The following is an 18162-nucleotide window of genomic DNA, read 5'->3' on the forward strand; positions in this document are numbered from 1 at the left end:
GGGACGGAGGCGGCGCGACGGAGGAGGTGGTGTTGACGGAAGCGGTAACGAGGCGGCGCGATGGAGGCAGCGGCGACGTGCTCGAGGGGGCGCGACGGAGGAGGAGGCGGGCCGGGACGATGGAGGAGGAGGCGGTTCGGGCGCGGGCGAGGCGGCCGGGGCGGCGGGACGATGATGGCTCGGGCGATGGGCAACGAGGAGAACGGCGGCCGGCGAGGGAGGCGGGAGGGCGCGGATCTTGGCGGTGGTGAAATATTTGCCTAAGTGTAACTAGCGTGGGGGGAGGTAGAAGAGGCTACAGTTGCTTTTATCCACCTCCCCTTTTATCCCGGTTCGTAATTGAACCCGAGACTAAAAGCCCTTTTGTCCCGGGTGCCAACACCAACCGGGATAAAAGGCCCCCTTTTATCCCGTTTGCAAACTGGAACCGGGATAAAAGGGTACGTTCCCGGCGGGAATCGAAAACTACCCTTTTATCCCGGTTACAGTTTTCAACCGGGATAAAAGGGGGGCCTTTTATCCCCGTTGCTGTTGGCACCCGGGATAAACCCGGGATAAAACGGCCCCCCTTTTATCCCGGTTGCTGTTGGCACCCAAGACAAAAAGGGCCTTTTCCCACACTTTCGTCTCCTGCCTATTTTTTGGAAATGGATTTTTATTTATGTTTTCACTGCATTTCAGGATGCAAAAACAAAAAACTTTACATATTTTGAATATGCAAAAATATATTAAATTAGAAAGTATATTGACAATAAGTGTGAATGAGTCATTAATTCTATACCAGTTCTTTTAGCTTCTAAAATAATTATTCTATTGCATCGCTATCATCAAGAAATTATTCAATTAAATAATTTCAGAATAATTAAATAATTTCAACGTTAAAAATTTGAATTTATGTATGTGGTTAACATTATTCATGTTTATCTAATAAATCTTCACCTCAACTAATTTCAGCACACATAAAATTATACATATGTTAAATTAAAAATTGTATCAAGTAGTACATAAAGGTGAAGTAAATTTAGCGCATTACAATACAACGTTATAAAATTTTCTACTTCACGAAAGTTCTTTGATCATGATCACAGCGTAAGTACGGAGCCTCTTCTTAGCAGGATGCTTGGGTCAACTTCAACAGCGAATGGAGGCATGCCATCAAATTGGTCATAATCATCTAATTGCTCTGTTTTATCCTCAACTCCCACGATTTTTTTTACCTGGAATAACTATGTGGCGCTTTGGCTCCTATGGCTCTTCTGGATTTCTCTTGGGTTTGCTAGACATGTCCTTCACATAGAAAACCTGATGCACATCATTGGCAAGTATGAATGGTTCATCTCCGTATCAAGTCTTGCTTAGGTCCACTATTATCATTCCGTACTGATCTTTGGTTACTGCAGTTAGCTTCACCCAGTTGCAAAGAAATAGAGGGATGTATAGTGGTCCGTATTCGAGTTCTCATATCTCCTGTATCAAACCATAATACCACTCTTTGCTATTGTTTCTGTCTATGGCATCTATGCAGACACCACTATTATGGTTCGTGCTTTTCTGGTCCTAGGCCCTCGTGTAAAATGTATAACTATTTATCTCATAGCCTTGGAATTTCACGATTGTGCTAGCAGGTCCCCTGGATAACCAAGTGAGCTGTAGGTGAATCTTAGAGTTACCCATAAGTTGTTGGCGCAATCAGGAGGGAAAAGTTTCCATGTGACCATGTGATAGCCGACTCGAGGACCATCAGCACAGATGGTTAGTATCCGTGCCGGCTGTACTTACACACCGACATGTTGCCGTGTAAATTATTGAAATAGACAAAAATTGCATACCTTCTCAGCAGACGTTGCCGTGTGATTGATATGACTCCAATAAAAGCAGACAACTGTGAAGCACGTGTACCTTGTCGCCAATAATTTCCTACCTTCTCAGCTACAACTCCAACAGTGGCTTGCCTAATCAGTTGCCACTTGCTCCTCCGGATAAGTTGCCTAATCAGTTGCCACTTGCACAGATGGTTTTCGTATTATTCAACTACGAGGTGTGTAGATGCCTGAGTAAATTTAAATATTTTTTGGATGTTATTTTGATATTAAATTATGAAATGGTGAAAATTAATTTCTGCTGGAGGATTGGACACCCGCCAGCACAAATCACCATTTCTGCTGACAAAAAGCGGCTAGCAGTTTCCAATACCGCCAGCAAAACTGTTTCGTGGTATAGTTTTGGATCACAGCAATGATGTCATGTGTGCATGTTGCTCTCTTTGATGGCGGCATTGTCTTTCGGAGAGCCTTTTTCACGGTACATGTGCGTGTCATGGGCATTGGATGGATCTGAGGACTCTGCTGCGCGTGCCTAAGCTCGCTACAGCGTGATATCATTTCTCATGTCACTTATTCTTTGTTTCCTTTCTTTTTAAAACACTTACTTGCAGATTGTGTGCATCATAGCTGTGCATAGGCAGGAGTAGGGGTGGTAATAGATCATGGCCCTCGTGCCTCCTTTACAATCCAACTCAACCCTATCTATTTTTAGTTCAAATCATATATTATTATGACCCGGCCTAGGCTAAATTACAGGATCCTTTATCACCTCTAAGTAGGAGTGATCTTAGACTGCTTGTATCAAGGTGCGGAGCCGGAAACACAAAATGTTAACGTAAGAGGGAGCCAATAGTGTTAATTCTTTTAGAACTTAATAACAAAATTAGTGTAAATTTGCATGGCATATAGGGCGACTTGGCCCCTGCCCCCTGCCTCCACCACTGCTTGTATCATCTTGATGTACGTGTCTAAGATTAATAAAGCTTTCTTTATTGAAAAAAATTTCAAGTACATAAATGGATATGCTCGTCGATCATCACCTATAAATTTGCACTCTAGGGGCGACCTAGCTCAAGCATCCAACACTTGCCAAGGACAGTTAGCCATTTGTGGCAAGATGGGTTGGAGGTGCATAATATTCAGCATTTGGTTCCTTATAGCACTTAGCAGCCAGAGGACGCTACTGCCGGTGTATGCTCGGGACAGTCCTGTCAGCAGCACAACCCCAATGTCCACTAATAGTGGTGATGCTTCTATCAACAAACATACTGCCGGCCGTCGTAAGTTATTCGTGCCTCAAATTTTATCGGATAACTAGAATTCTCTATTTTGTGGTACTACCAATTTTTTTGAACTCTGAACTACTACCTGTAAAAGTTTCCAGATTTAGATTATCTATGATACAAACAACTACGAAATTCTACCTTCCTAAAAAATACTAATGTTGTCGTGAGCTTATAATAAACTAAATATTTAACTTATCTATCTCCCGAGCATCTGTACCATAAAAATACATATTAGGTTTTTACCCCTGTGACCAAAAAAGATCAATATGATGAGCACCTTGATTATTTGTTCATTCTACGTTCAATATGCCGTAAATTCAGGTATGGATATCAGCCAACCCGGAGTGACAAACCAGAAGGGCGTCATTCCTCTTCGCCCTCCCAGGATACCCTGTCCCCCAATCTTGTGCGGCCGAGCGCCTGCCACTGCAACGACAGTCAATCCATGAGAAGAACCACTGCAGCGGACGCAATGCTGGAGCTTAAAGAAACGCTGGTGAACTGCATGCTGACGATTGTGGTCACTAGTCGTGCCGGCATTGGAATCACCGTCACCTACCAGTACCTATATATGTATGTGTTGCGATTTACCTCAAGCATCCTCAGCTTATTTGTCGGTTCATTCGCGGGTGTGTCAAAAGTTTAGCTACAACTCCACTTTGGAACCCTATAGTGCACAATGCACAGCAGGAATTCCAAGGGGATAGCTAGTTCCATTTCCAATAATATGCTATAAGAGTATGAACTCCAACATTTCCAAATGGATATATGCTATATGCATGTAGTGTATGCATATGTGTCTTATCAGGTTCTTCATGAGATTTTCATAGGGGTGAGTGTGCGTACGTGATTGTTAGTGTATGTTTTGCAGAAAAAGTTCAACATGAGGTCCTCTTTCGTGATTCAGTTTTTCTTCATCAGGTCCTCTTAGTTGGCCATGTTAGATTGCCTTGAGTGTCCGGGACCGTCGAGTGATTAACTTGCTTCATGCACCAGCAGAAGAGCCCGGGCTGAAAACAGTCCTGCGGACTCTCATGTCGGGCCAGTTTGGCAGTTCCACAGGCTTTTTTCACGTCACATTAGTTACTGCGCCAACCCTGGCACACACATCATGTTCTCTCATATCTAGCAGTGGATTTTTTTATTTTCATATATTGCAAAAATAATTTCCCAAACAAAAATGATACATGTACATATACATATACATATAATATGATGAAGGAACCTTTATCTCAAATTGAATTCAGTATGTCCCCTCTATGCACAACGTATCTTTAAAAAGTCAATAGTTTTTTATATGGATTAGGATACTATAAGAAATCCTTTAATCCATGACGTTTTTAGTGACGTTTACAGAAAACGTCATAAACATGGCAACATCTATGACGATTTATGGATTTTCAGATTTGAAAAATGGCCCATTTGGGCTTCAATTTGGACCCAGTTTTTGTGACAAATCGTCTAATAACCATCATAGAGTGAACATAAAAATAATCACAAATTTGATATTGTGCTCAAACCACAATAGTGGCAAAGAAAAATACAAGATATTTGGCACAGCCTCACCCAAGATATTGTGCTCCACTCCTCCCTGCTTTCTTCTCTCCTCAAGCTTGCGTCCCACACAAAGGATGCAAGTGCCCATCTTCAACCTCTCCTCTCTGTTCCTCCCCATCCGCCAATGAAGGACAAGGGTGGAAAATGATGACGAGGAGCCGCGAGAGCTAATATTTTTAGCTCCCACTGTGTCACACCCGGTTTTAAGGACAAAACCGAGTGCTACCTATATGTATGCCAGGATCAAGTTTCATACATATAGTGACATCATAAGTGAATAATAGCAACAATATCACGTAAAGAAACACAATAAAGACTTACAAACCATCAGAGATACATAGCTTAAATACTGAAAACAGAGGCTCCAAACTTCACAGGCAATCGACTAGGGGTTGCGTACGCCTAGAACTCACCATCATCTTCGGAATACTTCACACACCTTCTTCTTCTGAGCAGCAGTAAGCAAGGGTGAGTACACTTATGGTTGGTACTCAGCAAGGCCACAAGAAATAACCAGAATTTATGATTTAAGTCCATCTTTAAGATTAATTAATCATGTGAGGGTCCAGGCCGCTCTTGACCTTGAGCACGACTGATCGATCAGTTTTACACTCTGCAGAGGTGGCACATCTTTACCCACAAGTCGCATAAAAGTTCAAAGAACTTTGGACCCAACCATGCGGTGCTAGCTAGGCACCATACCACACTTCCGAGGTGTGATTGCATAGGGACGCTACGAGGCCTTTACAAAGATTCACTAGTAAGTGGTAAACTGCTAAGGTTTTAGGCCGAAGCAGAGCATAACAGTCCCCTAGTGGGTATAGTGTCTTAGCAAAGCCCACTTCCCAAGAGAGCGAGTGCTATACCCCGTCAACGCACTCCCCTCTTGCCCTTTCGGTAAGATTACCCCAGACTAGAGTTTCTAATTATTCAGCCAAGAACAGAGCCATTTAGTCTTGTGGTAGCACTATTTTCCTGGGTGGTCGCTCCATGTTCCAATTAACATTATCATAATATTATTAACAAAGCATAGGTAGAAGGTTGGTTAGGGACACTTGCCTTTCTCCAACATAAAGTTACTCTTACTGCTTTTCGGCTCTTGCTCCCTTGAAGCTCTTACTCTTCAAAACTTCCAAACAGCGATCCTTCTACTCGGAGAAAACACCGGCACAAACATACAAGCAAACAAAAAAAAGTACAACTAAGAACAATACACCAAAACAAAAAGAAAGCTTTAAAAGAGTGTACTAAATGACAAGGCTCGATCTAAGGTCACGCGAACGTAAGGAACACTTAAAACGAAACTATGGTTGAAAAGATAAAGCTATCAAGAGTTTTGAGTTATAAAAGAAAGATAAGAGCTACAAGCTTCATTTATTTTAGTTGAGAAAAGCAATGTAAAGATATTTCAGAGAAATATCCTTAGTTAGAATTAATCAAGTCATATTTATATTTTTCATAAGACGGTGTAAAGCTTAGTCCAATTTTATTTATAAATATTTGAGTACAATTTATGCAAATTAAACATTTAATTTAAAAATAAGATACACGCAGACATCTAAGCGTATAGCTTTACATTTCGAGTTCAACTAAGTAGATTAAATTAAAACACATTTATATTTATATTAGCCAAATTAATATTTAATTATAAAAACTCGAGATAAACCTATATAGATTTTATTTAGAAAACAAATTGAATAAACATTAATCAAATTGAATTTAATTTATGAAATGCCGAGGTATAACTCTAAGTGGCTTCTAATTGGAAGAATTATTTAGATAGGCATTAATCCAATTAACTTTAGTTTATGAAAAACCGATATATAACCTAATTGGCTTTTATTTAGAAGAGGGTATGAAGTAGGCATTAATCAAGTTAACATTTAATTATGAAAAATGATATATAACACTAAATAGATTTTATTTAGAAAAGAACTCGTTTGTCAGGCATTAATCAATTTTAATATAAATTTTATTTTCAAAAACATGTGCGAAGGAAAACATTACCACTAACGTATAATTTATATCATTATGAATCTAACGCAAACTTGAACGGACAAAAATGGAATTAAAACGTAGAATCTATGGGTTAAACAAGTTGCAAGGGCCCAAATGCAATTAACCGTAGACTTGGAGGGTTAGCTGAGAAGATTACCGAGACACAGGGAATAGTACTCGCGAAAAGGTTAAAGGACAGGGTTAGATTTGCAAAACCGAAGGGGCTGGACTGGATCTATGGAAACTAATAGATCTAGGGGGTTATCTGCTAGTTTGCCAAGACACAAAGAAAAGAGGAAAATTACAGAGTTCTCCAGGGGCTAAACCAAAAAACAGCGCTTCATCTTCTTCCTCACGCCAGGGGCATGGCACAGCTCCTGGCCGGCGGCCTGCCGGCGTTCCGGTGCGGCGGAGGCCCGGGCGGGTGGTGCAGGCGGCGGTGGCCGGGCGAGCGAACAGCGACCAGGCGGAGGCCATGGCCATGGTTACGGTTGCATAGAAACAGGAACAAGAGAGAGAAAGAGCGGATAGCCGGAAATGAAGCCCGATCTCGTGCATGAACGGCAAAATGGAACGATATCGATGAGACGAACAAGATGGTGTGCTCACCTTCGACCAGAGATGAATAATGGCGACGGAAAAGCTCGCCGGAGTTGGGGAAGACGACGGAGCCGACATCGGATTCACGCAATCCACCACACCACGGTGTAGATCTCGAAGAGAGGAACTCCATGGTGGTGTCGGTTTTCGCCGGAAGTCCACGGATTCGTCAGAAAAGCTCGCCGGAGTTTGACGAAGACCGATCTTTGACTTTAGATCTACGGAGTGAGGAGAGGCAACTCGCGAAAAGGTTTGTAGATCTGAAATCCGACCAGACACGGAAAAAGATATTTTCAAGTTGACTTTTTATTTTTGGAATTTCGGATTTTATTTATCTGCGCGAAAACAATTCCAAAAATAGCCGGACTCGTATTCTAAAGCGAGAAAAATACCTAGAAAATTCCAAAAAATCTGAGATAAATCTCAGAGATGATTGGGACACAAAGAATCCAAATAAAATACTTGGAGCTCGTGAAAAAGATTATAGAGCCTTCCAAAAATTAGATTTACTTCTAGGAAAAGGAGAATAAATTCTAGAAAAAACTGTAAAATTCTTAAAAGGATCTAGACAACGTCTAAACGTATTTTTAAAACTTTTTGCACTCAAGAAACACCAAGATGCATCAGCATGAATGCACAGACATAGAACATCATTATTTAATTTTGAAAAATAAACAATTATTTTCCTATACTAAATTTCCTGTAAGAAAAATAAAGGTGGGGAAAATTTTAAAATTATGAGAAAATTGTTGTTCAATTACTCTTTTTAATCACATCCTGAAATTCGAAAATTTCAGGGTGTGACACACTGCACCTAATAGCTCCAGTCAGGGGATTTGTGGAGCTTCTCCACCGGAGCTGTTTTTTGCTTCCCTGTCTGGTAAGGCTTCCGCAGGAGCCAACGAACGAGCTGGAGCTGAAGCCCTCCCAAAGAGGCTCTAAGAATATACACTCTTTGAACGACATCTTGATCACTGATAGGATAATTTGCAATGGGCTTCCTCTCCCCTGGATCATGTGGAAGCCGACTAATATCTTAAATCGGTGCTAGCATTAGAGTCACAATTTCTTTACATATAACGGGAGGTGGACAACATGGTGGGGTGTCACATTTTCTTCAATCACTCTCTTTTTCTTCAAGTGCACCTTCTTGTTCTTCAAAACTTCAATTGGCTCTTGTGGCACACAGCCGCAGCGACAAAGTTCATGGCATAACTTACACGAGGTTTTCCTGATCCGTCCCAAGCCTATAGAACTTGAAATGTGAATTATTGGTTGTCTACATATATACAAGTTAATTTGTACCATTCAGTGTGGTCGGTGACAGATGAATAATGCATTTGGTCTTGTTTGAGGTCAGGACATTATATAGTCCAATGCATAGCACGTTTATCTCTATTGCTAGTAAGGTTTATTGTGGCTTTCCATGGCATTTCTTGAACGTACCAGCGAAATCTATCATCTTTTCCTACCAACAGATGGTTTAATTATACTTTTACAAGCAATGTAGGACTCTACAGAGAATTAAGTCAATCGATTATAGTCATCTAGTGGCTAATAAAGTATTGTTCACAAGAGAGCATGAGTATATTACAGCATGGGAGAGAAACTGTGGTACCATGTCTATATATGTTTTTGAGTCTCCTTATTCAGTAGGAGCACTGGTACAAGTCACAGAAAAGAGTAGCTAAAATCATATCATAATACAAGAATTTAGGCCTCAACCTCTGAGCTCACCTGATTGTTTCTTAGTAGCTTGATCAGACAAATCTCCACAACTGAATCATTGGTGCTACTTTCCCAGGGAGAAAAGACGAACAAAATCAGCTAATCAAGCTATTTCACATCAGTTAGGGATGGGAGACTTTAATCGAAGATTTGTTCTTGTTCCATCATTACGAGCATCAAGGATTACTCTTCATTTTCACGCAAGATTTAGTCCATATTATTGGCAAGGTAGCTAATAAAAGACATGATCAAACCCCCAAATGGTCCTTAGTCATTGTCCAATGCCTGTGTAGCAAAACAAAGATTCCATAAGCTTAATTTTCTCCCAAAGTATATCACCAGAGCAACATATTACTTTATTCTCCTAAAAGGTACGGGAGTGAATTGTGCAACTAGTTACACTTCTCGTTTACCTTTTGGGTTCTAGCGAGTAGCGAGTGGCACTTCACTGGCGACTCAATTTGTTCATGTTTTTTTAGTTCATTTTCTTTTTGAAAAGGAACACTAAATTCATACTATTAATAGCTCATGTCACATATACTTGCACAGCTATATGCCTCGTGTGAATAAGGGACTTCACATGGTTATACTAAAGCAGGCTTATCTTGATCATGGATGGATATCCTTCTATCACTTAGATTTTTTTCATAATTTCTAGAGGGCATTAAATGGGCTTTACAGCGGCGGATCCAGCTGGGGGGGCGCGGGGCTAGGGGGCTGGAGACCCCCCTCCCCCCTACCACCACTGGGACCACGGAGCACCCCCTCTAAAACTTCCATCCATGAAAGCTCTGGAGATGCGCTGAAGCTCTTCCTGAGGTTGAAGACGATGGGAACTGGGAAGTTGTGAACTTAGTGGACCGGCAAGGGACTGAGCTGATTTATTAAAAGTTTATGTGGCCCAAGAAAAGCCCTTAGTGCCGCTTCACGTACGGTGTCACTCTCTTGCGGTCTCTGGGCCTCTCCCGTCTTGGCGGCTTGGTCGTGCGGCACGAGCAGCACCGCAGCAGTGCAATTAGCCCCTATTGTGATGCACGTTTATTAGATGGTATTTGGTTCCTCAAGCTAAAGTTTAGTTCGTGCGCATCAAATATTTGGATCAAGCTAAAGTTTAGTTCGTGCACATCAAATATTTGGAGGCTAATTAGGAGGACTAAATATAAGTTAATTATAAAACTAATTGCACAAATGGAGGCTAAACGGCGAGACAAATCTATTAAGCCTAATTAATCCATCATTAGCAAATGTTTACTGTAGCAGCACATTGTCAAATTATGGACTAATTAGGCTTAATAGATTCGTCTCGCCGTTTAGCCTCCATATCTGTAATGGGTTTTCTAAATAGTTTACATTTAATACTCCTAATTAGTATCTAAATATTCGATGTGACAGGTGCTAAAAAATTAGCACTGGAACCAAACGCCCCCTTACTATTAGAAATTGATTATGAATTTGTGCAGGGCCGGGGCGCACGGTGCAAGGCAGCAAGCCAACAACAAGGAAAGAACCTAATTGTCACACCCTAATTTTTTTTCATTTCAGGATGTGATTTTAAAAAAACAATTAAACAATGATTTTTTCATCATTTTAAAATTTTTGCTAACATTTATTTTCTTGATAGGAAATTTAGTATAGGAAAAATAATTGGTCATTTTATTGAATTAAATAAAGTGATTCTACTTGTGTTGCATTCATGCCGACGCACCTTGGTGTTTCATTAGTGCAAATGTTTTAAAATGGGTTTAGATTGCGATTAGGTTCTTTTCAGAATTTTTCAGCTTTTTTTTTCTGGAATTCGTTCTTAATTTCCTAGAGCTAAATCTATTTATTAGAAGGCTCTAGAATCGTTTTCATGAGCTCCAAGTATTTTATTTGGACTCCTTGTGTCCAAAAATATCTCTAGGAGTTTTCTTGGAATTTTTGGGATTTTATGGATATTTTTTGTGCTTTAAAAATATTTTGTAAAATTTTCTGGATTTATTTTCACACTGAAAAATTTCAAAATATGATAAATTTATCCTATCTTTTTGGGCCAAGCTCATGGGCTCAACCCACTCTAGCCCGTCAGTCGCTAGCCCGCTTTGGCCCAGTCGAGGCCCATCTGGGCCAGCTGTCACCGCCGCTGTGTACCGACACAACACGCTGCATGTCGCTGCTACCGCTAGGCTCTGCCTTGGCATGTGTGCCATGCAAGACTGTGCCTCATGCCTCTATAAAGGCCACGCTCGAGCCCTATGTTCCTGGATGCTCGCGCCGCCGCATCCCTCGTCCTTCCTCGTGTAGTGCCGTCGCCGCTCGAGGCCGCCTGAAGCAGGGCTTCGTAGCCGCTAGTCCTCGCACCTTTTCGCCGTGCCTGAGCACCGCCGGGCAGAGCAGCCGCCATCCTAAGCTTCACCTCACCTAGCTAGATACATGCCGCCTCTTCCCGGAGGAGCCTACCCGAGCGCAGTTCGCCGCGTCTGGACACCACATGATGAAGTCGCCCATGCTAGGAGCCCTGCGACGCCCAGCCGAAGCACTAGTGGAAAACTGAGCATTCATCCCAAGGCTTAGTACCGGTTGCATTTTTGCTCGGTACTAATGTCAGCATTAGTACCGGGCCTAACAAATAGTCCCCGAGGAGCCCCGCGTGACCCGCTTAGTACCGGGTGGAGCCTCCACCCCATACTAATGGGTGACCTTTAGTACCGGGTGAAACTCCCACCTGGTATTAAAGACCTCACATTCGCTGGCCGTTTGTCTCCTTATCTATTTCTCAGCACCGGCTACTCGCTATCTTATCTATTTCATCCATCTCCTCTATCTCAACCTCACCCTTCCTTAACTCCTCTACCTCCCCTCCCCTCCCCCCTCCGCTCGCCCCTCACCGGTAGTAAGGAATAGTGGTGGGGTGAGGTGAGGTGGCGACGGCGGGCGGCGGGAGAGGCGGCAGGAAGGTGGCAGGGGAGGTGGGAGAAGCGGCCGCGGGAGGGAGGGGGCGGTGGGGGCTGGCGCGGGATTTCAATTTTTTTTAATTTTTTAATACCCCTTTAGTATTGGTTCTTTCAACCGGTATTACCGAACAAGTAGTACCGGTTGCACAACCGGTACTAATGGGGTTCCCAACCGGTAGTGATGGGGCTTTCCCCACTAGTGAAGGCACCCCACTGATCATCGATGCCTCCTTCTCGCTAGAGTGCCGCCCATGCACGAGAATCGAGTCAGCCACCATCCACCATCTTCACAAAATTCCTACCGCCCCTATTCATCTCCACTCCGATGAGAACCTCCTCAACTCCCCTCCCTATCCTATCTCCATTGGGCCACCCACCCGAGCCTCTCATAGCCCGGAACGTCAGCGATTTGATGCGACAGAAACTCCATCAGCCAGCCATGGAACCTATTTGAAATTTTGCAATCAGGCCCCCGCATAATCTTGTAATCTTTAGCTCATCTCCTGTGTCTAACAACTCTCTCAAATAACCCCCTAGGTGTTCTCAATATTCACAAACAAATCCTGCCCGAGATGTTTAATAGATCTAACCCCGATCTTTTAGCCTTTTGCAATCACTATTTATAGTGTCTTTATTAATCTTACCGGCTAGTCCTTTAGATCTATGGTTAATTCTGTTCAAGTCCCTAGAACCTTGTTTCAGCCATCCAACATATGTTTTGGCTCTGATTAGATCCGTTCAAGTGCGTTAGGTTCATGATAACATAAACTACACGATAGTGTTAATGTTTTCCATATGCATGTTTTTAAAATAAATTTAATATTAATTTGATTTATGCCTGTTAAACATATCTTTTTTAATTACAAGCTACTTATGATTAAAATATGGTTAAGCTATAACTCAATTTTTCTTAATCATCGATAAAATGACTAATGTCAATATGAATGTGTTTTCTAAATAAAATTTGTTTAGATCAACACGACATATGTATTAATTTGATTAGCTGTTTTCACCTTTCTAAAGTTAAGTGTGTAATTGGTATAATTTATAAAAGAACATTTATGAATAAAACTCGATTAGGATTTACCTCGGTTTTTGCAAATAAAGTATAGTTTACATTAATTCCAAGTTAAAATTTTTTCTAAAAGTATCCTTTACATATGTTTTCTAATTAAAAATAACAGCAACATATAGCTCTTGTCTTTTCATTTGCAAGCAAAGTTTCCCTGATAGATGTATGTTTTCAATGATAGCATCGTTCTTAGTGTTTCGTGCGCCTTTGTGGTCCTAGAATGGAACCCTATCCTCTAGTAGGTTCTTTCAAAGCCTTTTTTTTATTGGTGTATTGTTCTTAGTTGTACTTATTTGTTTGCTTGTATGCTTGTGCTGGTGATTGCTTCAAGTACAAGGATTGCTCTTCGAAAACTTTGAAGATTCAGAGTAGAGCAAAAGCTGAAGAGCAGTAAGAGCAAATTCTCTTTGGAGAAAGTCAAGTGTCCGTAACCATCCTTGTATCTATGTTTATTTTCAAGATCACCATGTCATAATTGGAACATGGAGAACCACCCAAGAAAACAGTGCAACCACAAGAGCTAAATGGCTCTGGTCTTGACTAACTAATTAGAGACTTTAGTCCGGGGTAATCTTACCAAAAGGGCAAGAGGGGAGGTGTTGATGGGGTACCCGGCTCTCAAGCTCTCAGGCTGATCTGCTCTATGGTAGCTTTGCAGTCTTGAGAGAGGTTTATGCTCCGCTTCGACCTGAAACCTTAGCGGGTTACCACTGAATTGTCACCTTGTACCAGGTGAACGGGATCTCGAATTCCAAAATTCCCCAATGTTTCCAATCCTATAATTTTTTGACATGGATGGCGAGTTGAGATGAGGTGTGGGATTAAGATGCTTCTTAGATCCAACTGTATTTATACTCTAGTGTTATTGCCAACACAACTGGTTATGTACTGCCTTTCCCGACCCGGAGCTCATTATTTACAAGGCATTCAGGTTTTCTCAATTTGCGACACCGTTTACGATAGTCACCTACGTAATTTCTACTACCTTATTGGCCTAAAGTGCAGGTACACATACTGATGCACATAACAGTTGTGGTGACATGACACATGAGACGGTCACTTTAATGTTGCAACGGTAGTTATGCATGGATAGTCTAGTGTGCTGGGCTGCTGGCAATGCCGCTCTTCCCTGGCACCTGTTTTGTTGTTACCACACAAATTCGCATGGGCTTTTCCATCCTTTCTGAACTGATCTTGTATATAGCAGGCACAAATAGGATGGAACAAATACAGATTAGCTATGCATTCCAAACTTCTTCGATAACTCAAGCTAAATTGAAATCTCAAGCTTTCAATGGTGCCGGCAAAAATGCTACACAAATGTATCTTGCAGCAAGGACAAGGCAAATCTGCCGTGTCACTATTACTCTCGATGCCTCCCAGGCCTACGTTCATCAAAGGGGAGATTCAACGTGTATAAATGCAACAGATAGGTGGCCCTTCTCTACCATAGTCTTGTTTTCCAGCTTCATGTGTATATATGGATATTGCCCGAATAGGTGGCCCATCTCTTTGATTCACATGTTTGAACTTTCATAAAGCTGGTATTGGACCAAGCAAATTCCATATGCACATTACCAGTGGATTGTTGCGGTCAACTAACCACTACGAGATAAAATAGAACCACACTGCAAAGCCTCACATACATCATCCCTGAATTTTGATCATTTCCTATACAACTAGAAAATATCATGCATACTGTGTTCTCTTATTAAATAAAATGTAACCATCACTTTATTGAACTCAGTGTATGACTCTTGATTTTTTTTTTGTTCTTCAACATTCTTACAAGAAAATGACCTTCACAGTCTCACCATTGTTTTATAAAAACAGACTCAACCAATATTTGTGCTGGTAGGCATTATAATGACTATGCTCAAGTTGTACTTCCTTCTCAATCAGGGCTGCATGCTTTGCCGCTTTGGCATGGTTCATGGTACCCACCGCTGCATCATGTCAAATAAGAAATCCCAATTGAAAATCATGTGCCTGAAGCAGTTCTGATGCCTCAAATGCCTATATCTTCTCTTGAATGGAATTTTATGTTGTATCGGCACAGGAGGGGACTTCCGTGCAATGTTAAACTCATAAGCAATTTTATGTTGTTTCTAGACCTTCCTATAGGCAGACATTTATACTTGGGCTCATGAATAACTTGGCATCCACTTTTAACCTTTAGGGCTGTAGGCCATGGTAGTGTTTCGCACATCAAAAACCAGCCACGTGTGAAACTGTATATTGATTCAATACAAATATTCTGTCTATCTACCATTTATTGCACGGTTGCATCATATACTTATTGTATTTTGCATTGGCTTCTCTATAGCAATAGCTAGAGTATCTAAATAAACAGTAAATTTTGTCAGCTTGTCATAGGGTGAGTAGAACAAGGGCAAGATAAACCAGTTCATGGCTATTTCGAGATGACTCACCCTTGGGGGCTTTTGGAATATTTAGGGCTTATATTTTTCCTTCCTCATAACCAGTTCATGGCTATTTAAAGATGACTTTCTTGACACAATTCTAATCCTCACGTGGCTCCTGCTACGGTTGAACTGTTGTTTGCCCAAAGACCCACGCGGCCATGCCCATAACAGCTTGTGTTACTATTTTCTTACCCAGGTGAATCCGTGAATGACGATGCCAGTCAGGAAACTTCCTAGTGCCACCCAATCCGATGCTATGAAATGATGCCAGTGGCATTGTAGTTTGCCAATCGGGCCACAACTGATCTGCATCACTATCCACTCGGATAATGACCCCTCTGCAGCTACCTATGGAGCGCAGATGTAGGCAACCTGTATTTTTGACTTCTGTACTTTAGATGTCGTTTCTCTTAAAATAAGGATGAAGCTTCGGATCAGATACAAGGTTCCATGATGGATAAATTTCTCTAGTTTCTTTGTTGATCCATGAACATATCTCAGCTCTGTAGCTGCTTGCCATTCAGTTCCCCTGTTTTTCTCTTTGTTTTCTGCAAATAAAGAGCAGCCAGAATTAGCGTTGGCTACAACCCCAGTGACAGGATTTCAGGAATGGAAAATAACAATTGTATAATATTATTTGTATCGGTCTAGGATTTTTTTTCCACGAAAGGGCGACGCCCGAATTTAATTACTTATGAAGCAATGAAATTACAACAGATTCAACCACCTTACTGCATTTTAAGGTCTCGCTAAGATTACAAGCTTGCTACCATACCATGGAAATTGATCACCAGGTGCAGTCCTAAGCAGTAGCAGAGCACACAGGGCTCTCAATTTTTTTTTTATAGACGCCACCTTGGCACAGGCTTCCTGGAGGCTAGGTGCGGAACGGCGTCTCGAACCCCCGCCTGCCAGGCTCCTCCCTTGGGGTGTTACCACAGGGCTCTCATTTACATCTAGGAAAGTAAAAGCCAGGACAAACTAGCACAACAGACTGACTCGAACAGTATAGGCCACAGTTTCATCTGCAGGGGGTCAACTCCAGAAGCTCCAAGCCCAGGGGCAGACTCTGTTCCTGGGAATCCATTGGGGGTCCTTAACTCACTTCCTCAGCGGCTATCAATCTATCATCCGAGTCGAACACGTCTTGATCAGCAACATGCTTGTGGAAGAATAATGCCGTATTCTTCAGAGCTTCAGCTCCTTTCCTCAGGGGGTCTTGGTTCTCAAGTTTTTGCAAACCTGCGCAATAAGAAATAAATGCAGAGGCAGATTTTATCCTTTTATATGTCTAGGATAGGATTTAAAAGAAAAGAATATACGAAACGTTCATCGCTCTGCATTGTGTCACTTTCTACAAACAGAACGGAACCTCGAATTCCAAAATTCCCCAATCCTATATGGCGACTTGGGATGAGGTGTCTCAGTGTAGTAATGGGCTCTTGTTCATTGGGATTAAGATGTTTCTTGGATCCACCTGTATTTATACTCTAGTGCTTGCCAACACAAATCCAATTATTTTTGTTCCGGTTGACTTTGGATCTGGGACTAAGGCATTTAGTTCCGGGATATGAGTCCCGGTTAGAAAGACCAACCGGGACTAAAGTCCCCCTTTAATCCTGGTTGTAACTATTAGTGGGATGAGAGGGCATTTTGTCCTGGTTGGAAACATCAACCGGGACCAAAGACCGCCCTTTAGTCCTGGTTGGAAACACCATCGGGATAAAACGTCCCTTTCCACGCGCTCCCTCCCCCTCTCTCCACCTTATCTCCTCCTCTCTCTTTCTCCCTTATCCTGTCCCGGCCTGCCCCCTCCCTTCCCTCCTACCGCCACCGCCCCCTCCCCCTAACTCCTGCCACCGCCCCCTCCCTCTCCTAGCCTGCCCCCTCCCCTTCCCTCCCGCCGCCACCGCCCCCTCCCCTCCCTCTCCCGCCCCCTCCCCCTCCCCTTCCCCCTCTGCTGCCCCTCCCCTTCCCCCTCTGCTCGCCCCTCACTGGCAGTAAGGAGCGGCAGTAGGGCAAGGTGTAGGACAGTGGTGCGCGGGGGAGCGGTGGCCAGCCAAAGGCGGCAGGGCGCAGGCAAGACGCAGCGGCACCCGGGGCGCAAGTATGCTCACCCCCTCCTTCTCCCTCTCCCCCTTCCTCTCCCTCTCCCTCTCCAATGGGGCACAGGATGTCGCGGGCCGGGCAGCTGACGGGATGCGAGGTTGGGCGGCAGTGGGGCGAGCTGCGAGCGGGCGAGTGGCGGGCGGCCGGCGCGGGTGATCCTTTTTTTTATCTTTTTTGAAACTTTTTAGTCCCGGTTGGTAACCAACCGGGACTAAAGGCCCCCTTTAGTCCTGGGTGAATTACCTGGGGCTAAAGGACCCCTTTTTATCTCGAATAGTTAGTCCTAGTTGGATTTTCAGGATCATGACCCTTACCCACCGGGACTAAAGGTCCGTTTTCTAGTAGTGGTAGGTCCTTTGCCGGAGCTCTATATTTAGGATGTATTTAGTAAAGCACCTAGAGGTGATTCTCTGCTGATTTCAACAGGAGCTCTGCCAAACAGTTTTTCAGCGAAAAGTGATTCTCTGCTGATTCTGTGAAGTGATTTTCTAAATTGAACTAAGAGGTTGGGAGCTGAAAAAGTAGCTTCTTTTGATTCTGTGAAGTGATTCTCCATCCTGATTTTAAGAGTTTATGCTAGAGAATGAAAAAGTTCAGCCACATAATCACTTTTATCAGAGAATCAGTTCT

The 18162-nt window shown here is 42.6% G+C and overlaps 1 long non-coding RNA gene across 1 annotated transcript; it reads left to right on the forward strand.

Moving 5' to 3' along the window:
- Nucleotides 1-2870: 2870 nt before the first annotated feature.
- On the forward strand, nucleotides 2871-4015 carry LOC101782654. The gene is made up of 2 exons (XR_215701.3): nucleotides 2871-3103; nucleotides 3431-4015. It is a non-coding gene; the product is annotated as an uncharacterized LOC101782654 (long non-coding RNA).
- The last annotated feature ends 14147 nt before the right edge of the window (nucleotides 4016-18162 follow it).

The sequence above is a fragment of the Setaria italica genome, chromosome VIII (genome assembly GCF_000263155.2).
Source record: "Setaria italica strain Yugu1 chromosome VIII, Setaria_italica_v2.0, whole genome shotgun sequence".
NCBI lineage: Eukaryota > Viridiplantae > Streptophyta > Magnoliopsida > Poales > Poaceae > Setaria > Setaria italica.